Source organism: Ahaetulla prasina, chromosome 5, assembly GCF_028640845.1.
Source record: "Ahaetulla prasina isolate Xishuangbanna chromosome 5, ASM2864084v1, whole genome shotgun sequence".
NCBI classification, from domain to species: domain Eukaryota; kingdom Metazoa; phylum Chordata; class Lepidosauria; order Squamata; family Colubridae; genus Ahaetulla; species Ahaetulla prasina.
Window position 1 is genome coordinate 58880547 of NC_080543.1, and position 9621 is coordinate 58890167.

The following is a 9621-nucleotide window of genomic DNA, read 5'->3' on the forward strand; positions in this document are numbered from 1 at the left end:
GTATTTCTGAAGTTCTGTTAATAGAGAGGTATCTGAATCTAGTAAAGATTCAAATCTAGATAGATCTGATATCTCAAGTAATGCTTTCCTTATGGCGTGCTTTAATGCAGCAGTAGACTGTTTATAAAGGCATATCATATCATATGTTCAAACAATTTGGTGGAAACTTAACATGCAAGGGGTTGCCAATTATTATTTTTTAATGTTTCACTGAGTCATGGCTCTCTTCTTATAATGCCACAATTCTTAGCTGATATAATCCCCAATTTTAACTTTAAACCATACTATCAATATGGTTTGGAGGCGGGGAAGAAGGGTCTGACTATGCGGGAGTATTGAAGGCTAACAGAAGCGCTTCTAATCAGCCTCTCTATTCCTATTAGTTTGCAGATGAATGATATCGATTCCTTGGGGCTGATGGATGAGAGAGGGGATAGGGTAGGAGAAAATATTATGGCATGACATGTATGGAAAAATAGGGGAAGGGCTTTTTGGGGAAGATAGCCTCAGTGCTTAGGACTGATACCACATTCTGGCCCCTTGTGCTCAGCCTCAGGAGCTTTTGGATTTCTGGCAGCTCTGGACACCAGTTGCTGCCTCTGAATACCAGGTCAGTATGCAATAATACAGGGACGTGGTGGCTCAGGGGCTAGGATGTTGAGCTTGTCAATGAAAAGGTCGGCAACTCAGCGGTTCGAATCCCTAGTGCTGCCGTGTAACGGGGTGAGCTCCCATTACTTGTCCCAGCTTCTGCCAACCTAGCAGTTTCGAAAGCACATAAAAATGCAAGTAGAAAAAATAGGGACCACCTTTGTTGGGAAGGTAACAGCATTCCGTGCGCCTTTGGCGTTGAATCAGGCTGGCCACATGACCACGGAGACATCTTCGGACAGTGCTGGCTCTTTGGCTTTGAAACGGAAATGAGCACTGCCCCCTAGAGTCGGCAACGACTAGCACGTATGTGCGAGGGGAACCTTTACCATTATGCAATAAAGTTTCCTTCATTTACAATTTAAGAGTCTCTGAGGGTCACAAGGTCACCTGTCCTGGAGTGAGGGTTAGGGTTAGGGTTTTCAGGTGTGAGACCCTTTTTGTGAGGTTGTGCCATCGCGATCATTAGGGACTACTTCTCACTTTCCTCTCTATGATGTATCAGCATACCAATCTGCATTTCTGGACCTTCTTCTTCTAGAAATTAGATTAGCTCACCCTGCTTAGCCCTAAAGATCTGGCTCCAAGACTGTGAAGGTACCTGTCTCCTGGCTATGTTGATGATGGTTTGTTTTCTCAGCTACTGCGTATTTTAATTCTGGATATGCATTGGTTTTATTTTTGTTATTTTGTTTACTGCCCAGAGTCATTATCAAGATGGGCAGCTATATAAATTGATAAATAAATAAATAAATAAATAAATAAATAAATAAATAAATAATAACTTCATATTATACAAAATGTAGCTTGAAAGCTAATGCATCCATTTAAGGCTCATACTGATCATATTCCTAACTTTACATTATAGTACATAACCAGAAGCATTAGTAAGAGTAAAAGCATTTGTATTTAAAATACATAACACATTTTATAGTATTGATATCTATCTTAGAGCAACTTTTTCTTGGAAAAAAAATTCTTAAATCATGTCTGCATGTCTCAGAATACCAATGGTCCTGTGGTAAGTTTCAGATTGTCTGCACGGCTCTTTTGCACTGGATTCAGCTATATGGATAAGTATCTTACTGCTGCTAAGTAGCAGGTACTCTTATGTAGCATGCGATCTATTCTATGGCATTAGGACTTACCAATCACCCAAATCACCAACCTCTGATGTAAACAAGGCTCTATCACAGAACCAAACTTACAAATGCAGACTTTCCTGACACCTAATAGTGCTGTCCTCTCCTTTCATCCTGTGCCTTTTCAACTTGTGAAGGACAGGAATGGGACAGTTGTTGGCTCAGTGGTACAGAAGGTAACATGCTCCATTTTGGAAGTGTGCCCTTCTTATAATGTAGCTGAATGTTAAATCAATCAATCAATAAATAAATAAATATCAGTATATAAATAATCACTGGAGACCAGATAACACAAAAACATAAATCCCCCCCCCCAAAAAAATAATGCTAGGAAGCAAAAGCAGTTAGGCCAAATTTAAAACAAAAAAAGCAACAATAACACATGTGCTGATTAATAGGGACATGACTTAAGTTACAAAGTTTAAAGTGAACTGATGTTAACCATCATATGTAGACAGTAAACACCTAGGACATGATTTGTAATAGCTAAACTATGACTTTCCCTGCACGGGACAGACTGAGTAGCCCAAACGTTCAAAACAGCAATCTCAGAGAAGAAGCCAAAGGCTTACTGGTCTCCAAGTGCAACTAAAGAATTGCTCGTCCAAATTAATCAAGACTTAGTCAGGAATGATTACACTTCCTTGCTGATCCATGACACTAATGTAAATCACCATGGGGACTCATAAAAGCTTCTGCTGGTATTATTTCCCAATTAGGTTAAAGGCAAAGGAAATTTAGCTTTAAGTGAACTCTATTCTGGATCTGCTCTAAACTTTTTAAGAAAATTCCACTTCCATTGATGAACTCATATACATTAGTACATTGAGAGCTAGTCTCATATAGCAATTAAATGTTTCTCACTAAACAATCATGCTGTTTAATGGTTACTGAGGTCTACAAGATGCTTGCTTTTAATTTTGGCGACTAGTTACTGAGCACTAGTTACTGGGTTGAACGGGCTACTCAGAACTGTTTTAATGTTATAGTTTTAGAAATAACAGATATAAGCCAGAGGGATCTATAGTGTGCATATTCAAGCTCTCCTTTCTCTCTTCCCTTTGCAATCATCTGGATATTAATATTTACCCATTTTGCAATATTCAGAGCTTCTGCATCAGGTATTGATTTTCATCCATGTAGACTTTCAGCAGGATTTAGAAGTTAGATTTCTTAGGATTCTAAATCACTAAAGGAATTTCTGCAGCCAAGGAAAAACTCCTAGCTGTATAAATTCACTTTCATCAAGTAGAGGATCACAATGGGGAGACAGGAGGCACTTTCTGTGGTCATATGTTTGCTACCTATCAAAACAAACAGATTGGCTAGTGGGTAACCATACAAATGTCGAATAAAGGGTGCTGATCCTGGGTCTATTCTTAGAACCTCATTTAGAGAAGGCTTAGTAGGAAAACTACTGATTTGTCTGGTCTGCTTAAAGACATTGGAAAACTACTGTGTAGTTGATCTAAGTATGTGTACAGTTATTGCAATATAGCAACAAATATCTCCTAGCATTTGGTGAAGGGTGTACAAACTTTTATTTTTCTGTCAAAACCTACATGCCAATGATGTCTTACAAAGGTGTCTTATATTTCTATTTTCTGCCTCAAGTTTCTCTGATGAGATTATACCATATTAAAACATGGCTTGTTTTTTGTTTGTTTGTTTTTTTGCCTTCCAGTCAGTCTTGTCTCCTGGTGACTGCGTGGGCAAATGTAGTTTCTGGGCATCATTGGTTTGCCATTGCCTCCTTTCTAAGGCTGAGAGAGAGTGACTGGCCCAAAATCACCCAGCTGGCTTTATTTTAAGGCAGGACCAGAACTCACAGTTTCTGCTTCTAGTCCAGTATTTCAAGTCTTGACTAAAGTGACTGAACTATAGTTTGAAATAAATAACATTTGGCTTGAGTTCACATGATATACTTAATCATAACCAAGAAAACTGCATTATCTGCACCAGTGGCCTTTTGGGCACCTGTTCTGTGGAGAAAGGTTTTCCCACGGACTGGAGGGGGCATGATTTCATGTGCTGCCTGCCTCCCATGGATGGGGCTTAGCTTGTTTGCATGGCCTGGTCTCTGGCATGCCGCGGTTGAGGACCCTTGAAGTGTGAACTATTGTTTCCTTTTTTAAATTGTGCTCCTTTTACTGATTAATGTCACTCATTAGAGTATACAAGTAAGGTATACCAATAATGGCTGATGTTAACTTGGTCCAGTCTAAATTTCACATGATAATATCATGTGCTCTGATTCAGCATTCTGTTGTATTTCTCACAGGTCATCAGCCTGCCTCCAGTAGACTAATGACTCAGTTCCTTGGTATTTACTTATTTTAAAATCTTTTTCTCTACATTAATCAGGATGAATTCTTGAAAAGAATATGCTCAAGTAATAATATATAACAACAACAACAACAACAACAACAACAACAGAGTTAGAAGGGACCTTGGAGGTCTTCTAGTCCAAACCCCTGCCCAGGCAGGAAACCCTACACCATCTCAGACAGATGGTTATCCAACATTTTCTTAAAAATTTCCACTGTTGGAGCATTCACAATTTCTGCAGGCAAGTCGTTCCACTTATTAATTGTTCTAACTGTCAGGAAATTTCTCCTTAGTTCTAAGTTGCTGCTCTCCTTGATTAGTTTCCACCCATTGCTTCTTGTTCTACCCTCAGATGTTTTGGAGAATAGTTTGACTCCCTCTTCTTTGTGGCAGCCCCTGAGATATTGGAACACTGCTATCATGTCTCCCCTAGTCCTTCTTTTCATTAAACTAGACATACCCAGTTCCTGCAATCTTTCTTCATACGTTTTAGCCTCCAGTCCCCTAATCATCTTTATTGCTCTTCTCTGCACTCTTTCTAGAGTCTCAACATCTTTTTTACATCGTGGCGACCAAAACTGAATGCAATGTTCCAAGTGTGACCTTACCATTATAAAGTGGTATTAACACTTCATGTGATCTTGATTCTATCCCTCTGTTTATGCAGCCCAGAACTGTGTTGGCTTTTTTGGCAGCTGCTCCACACTGCTGGCTCATATCTAAATGGTTGTCCATTAGGACTCCAAGATCCCTGTCACAGTTATTACTATTGAGCAAGGTACCACATATACGGTACCTGTGCATTTTTTTTTGCCTAAATGTAGAACCTTACTTTTTTCACTGTTGAATTTCATTTTGTTAGATAGCGCTCAATGTTCAAGTCTGTCAAGATCTTTCTGTATCTTGAGCCTATCTTCTGGAGTGTTGGCTATTCCTGCCAGCTTGGTGTCATCTGCAAATTTGATGAGTTCCCCATCTATCCCCTCGTCCACGTCATTGATGAAGATGTTGAAGAGTACTGGACCTAAAACAAGCCTTGGGGTACTCCATTGCATACTTCTCTCCATGTAGATACAGTTCCATTAAGGATTACACGTTGAGTGCGGTTGGTCAGCCAGTTACAAATCCATATGGTGGTGATGCTATCTAACCCACATTTTTCTACTTTATCTAGTAGTAGGTTATGGTCTACTTTATCAAATGCTTTACTGAAGTCCAAGTAAATTATATTGACAGCATTCCTCTGTTAACATAAAAAGGGTCTCTGGTGGCTCAGACTGCTAAGACAGTCTGTTATTAACAGCAGCTGCCTGCAATTACTGCAGGTTCAAGCCCCACCACGCCCAAGGTTGACTCAGCCTTCCATCCTTTATAAGGTAGGTAAAATGAGGACCCAGATTGTTGGGGGCAATAAAAGTTGACTTTGTATATAATATACAAATGGATGAAGATTATTGCTTAACATAATGTAAGCCGCCCTGAGTCTTCGGAGAAGGGCGGGATATAAATGCAAATAAAAAAAAAAAAAAACATTCATGTGATATATATGAGTTCTTGCACTCAGTCATTCAAGTCCTAGTCATCTTTTGCAATGTGTTCTACATGGGGCTACCCTGGAAGAGCATTCAGGAGCTACAGCTGGTATAGAGTCCTAACAGTGGAGGCAGTTTTGGGGGGCCAAGAGTGGTCTGTGTAATACCACTGCTCTATGAGCTGCATTGGCTGCCAGTTTGCTTCTGGGTGCAATTCAAGGTATTGGTATCTTTAAAAGCCTTCATGATATGGGTCCAGACTACTTGCGGGACCATCTCATCCCACTGGAATTGGCCCACCTCACCATGCTGGCAGAGGAGGCATGCTGCAGGGTATTGTGGCTGTCAGAATCCAGGAGAAGAGCCTTCTCTGCCATCATTCCTACCCCTCCAGAGTGAGGTCAGCTCCAACCCTCTTGACCTTCTACAGATGACTTGGGGCTCCAAAGGAGGGACTTGATGTTGAGGGTAATTGATAGATTAATAACAGTTCCCACATTTTCCCTCCCCGCCCCCACTCTTCCTACTCCCTCCCTCCCCAACCTTAAGTTTTTGTATTTTATATATTTATATTTTTGTAGTATTTTATTTATATAATTTTATCTGTTTAATATTGTAAGCTGGCCAGAGTTATCCTGTGGTAAAATGGATGACTGATGAAATAAATAAATACATACATACATACATACATACATACATACATAAATAAATAAATAAATAAATAAATGCTGAAAATTAATTAAACAAGCAATTCTCAATGGTGCTTCCCATTTATGAAGAGTCAGGGAGTGTGTGGTGAGAAATATTGCAAAACACGTATGAGTATGATGATTACAATAAGACTGAAGCAAGACCAGTTACATGAAGGAGTGTCAATGGAATTGTGGAACATCCAGATTGATAGTTACTCAGCCAGTAGCGATATCTGAGCAAGTAATGACACCATACCACCCAGCATCCTAGCAATGCTTATATTGTGGGTAAGAAAGGGATTATAGCCCCACAGTTCTCACCATTCTGGAAAATAGAGTTCCAATATATTTGGAAGCTACCAGATTGGGGAAGGCTGATATAGACTGTACAGTTTCAGGTGGAAGGACAGGATCACAGGGGACATAAGGAGATGTATCTGAATGGAGGGCTGCAAGGAATGTTTCTGAAGACCTGAAAAAAGATAGGTGATAGTATTATTTTGGTCGGATGCAGAAATCTGAGCTAAAATGACTAAAGAAGACATTAATGATATCGCAGTGAACGGTAATAGTGAAATCTGAGTTTGTAGTAGGAAATCAATTTGTGCTGGAGTGGATTTTAAAAGGAAATTACCTTAATTCTCTGGTATAATGATTCCATCTTCTCTGGAACAGAATCTGTTGGCATGCAAGTGCTGGGAGCCTTTTCCCACTGCTCAGCCTGTATAACTATATCATGAAATATTATAGCGTAGAAACATCTATCATTTCCTTCTAAAAAATTGTATCCCAAGTACTGTGAAACATGCTTAGAAATAAAGGGTTTTTTGTCTCTGCCTTATAAGAGCTTAGAGAAAACAGTACCCCATTCCTCTTCTTCTGTTAAAACACTACATCTATTATTATTTATTGTCTACTGAATTTTATATAGCAATAGCACTTATATACTGCTTTACAATGCTTTACAGCCCTCTCTAAGCAGTTTACAGAGTCAGGAGTTAGTCTGCAATACTGCAATCTAACCACTGCACCACCATGGCTCTTAGCTCACATGTATTGTATGCAACTGAGACCACCAGGATGGACATGTCCTATGATCAGCTACCATGAATCAGGATGGCTCAGCAGACAATTTGGTAATCAGGTTCACACATGAAACAATCATGATTTGGGTCAATTATGGTTTATTAAACTCAGCAGACTGAGCTCCAATAAAATGCTTAAACTAAGTTAACTTCCAATGGCTTGATTCGCAACACAACAAGTCATCACCAATTAAATAACATAGTTTAGCATGTTTAGCATTGCAACCTATGTGGAATTGTAGAAGACAAAGCATTAAAAAGCCTCTGAGGCAGGGGTGTCCAAACTTGGTCCCTTTAAGACTTTTGGACTTCAACTCCCAGAGTTCCTCAGCCAGCTTTGCTGGCTGAGGGACTCTGGGAGTTGAAGTCCAAAAGTCTTAAAGGGACCAAGTTTGGACACCCCTGCTCTGAGGAAAGGATCACAAAAGACCCTTTAGAGCAGGGATGGGGAACTATGGCCCCTTTATGACCTGTGGACTTCAACTCCCAGAATTCCTGAGCCAGCTATGTATTGAAGTCCACAGGTCATAAAGGGGCCATACTGCTATAGAGCAGGGGTCCCCAACCTTGGCAACTTTAAGCCTGGTGGACTTCAACTTCCAGAATTCCCCAGCCAGCTTTGCTGGCTGGCGAATTCTGGGAGTTGAAGTCCTCCAGGCTTAAAGTTGCCAAGGTTGGAGACCCCTGCTATAGAGCATTGTTGCTGAAAAGACCCAACCATACATATCTAGGAGTTAGGATCACAAATAATGTATCTTACCTCTCTGACTTTTAAAAAAAATAGATATTAAGAATTTAAGCAGCTCTAAACTACTTTTATCTGAATGTAACTGACAAAACCATCAAATGACATACAGGATGGGTTGGTGAAAGAGGAAACAGTTTACACATTTAAAGCCGAATACCGTTCTTAGTGCCACTTTCATTTCTAGCACATATTTTAAAATAGTTCAAAATAGTTCTATTTTAATCGGTAAAGGAGGAAGGGGTGGGTAGGAAATGAGCCATTTATTGTACACTTCAAAATGACTTTTGCTTGTAAAAACTTGTTCCCATTTTGTATGCCCTGACAATTTCCAGCAAGTTAAGAATAGGTCGAATGTTCAAGGATATCTTAATGGTCAGACAAGACAGAGCTTGCTTTTACAATATGGTATGCTTGAATTCAAAAGCAGCTTTTTTATGAAGATTTATTTATTTATTTATTTAGTTATCAAATTTTTATACCGCCCTTCTCCCGAAGGACTCAGGGCGGTGTACAGCCTAAATAAAACACAATATATATACAATTAAAATCCCAATTAAAATAAAGCATATTACAAAAAGGCCAATGTATAAAAATTTAAATTTAAAATTTAAAAAATTTAAAACCCCACCACAATAAAACCCAATTTAAAATGTTAAAAAACCATTATGCCAGTCCAGCTTGAATAAATAAGTATGTTTTTAGCTCACGGCGAAAGGTCCAAAGATCAGGCACTTGGCGTAGGCCAGGGGGAAGTTCATTCCAGAGCGTCGCTGCTCCAACAGAGAAGGCCCTACTCCTGGGGGCCGCCAGCCGACATTGTTTGGCGGACGGCACCCTGAGGAGACCTTCTCTGTGAGAGCGTATGGGTCGGTGGGAGGCATAAGGTAACAGCAGGCGGTCCCGTAAGTACCCGGGTCCTAAGCCATGGAGCGCTTTAAAGGTGGTAACCAAAATCTTGAAGCGCACCCGAAAGACCACAGGAAGCCAGTGCAGACTGCGGAGCAGTGATGTTACATGGGAGTGACTAGCGGCTCCCGTTACTACTCGCGCAGCCGCATTCTGGACTAACTGTAGCCTCTGGGTGCACCTCAAGGGCAGCCCCATGTAGAGAGCATTGCAATAATCCAACCGAGATGTAACCAGAGCGTGAGTGACTGTGCATAAGGCATCCCGGTCAAGGAAGGGACGCAACTGGCGGACCAAGCGAACTTGGTAAAAGGCCCTCCTGGAGACGGCCGCCAGATGTTCATCAAAGGACAGCTGTCCATCCAAGAGGACGCCCAAGTTGCAAACCACCTCCTTTGGGGCCACTAACTCGCCCCCAACAGTCAGCTGCGGGTGCAGCTGACTGTACCGGGGTGCCGGCATCCACAGCCACTCCATCTTGGAGGGATTGAGCCTGAGTCTGTTTCTCCCCATCCAGACCCGTACGGCTTCCAGACA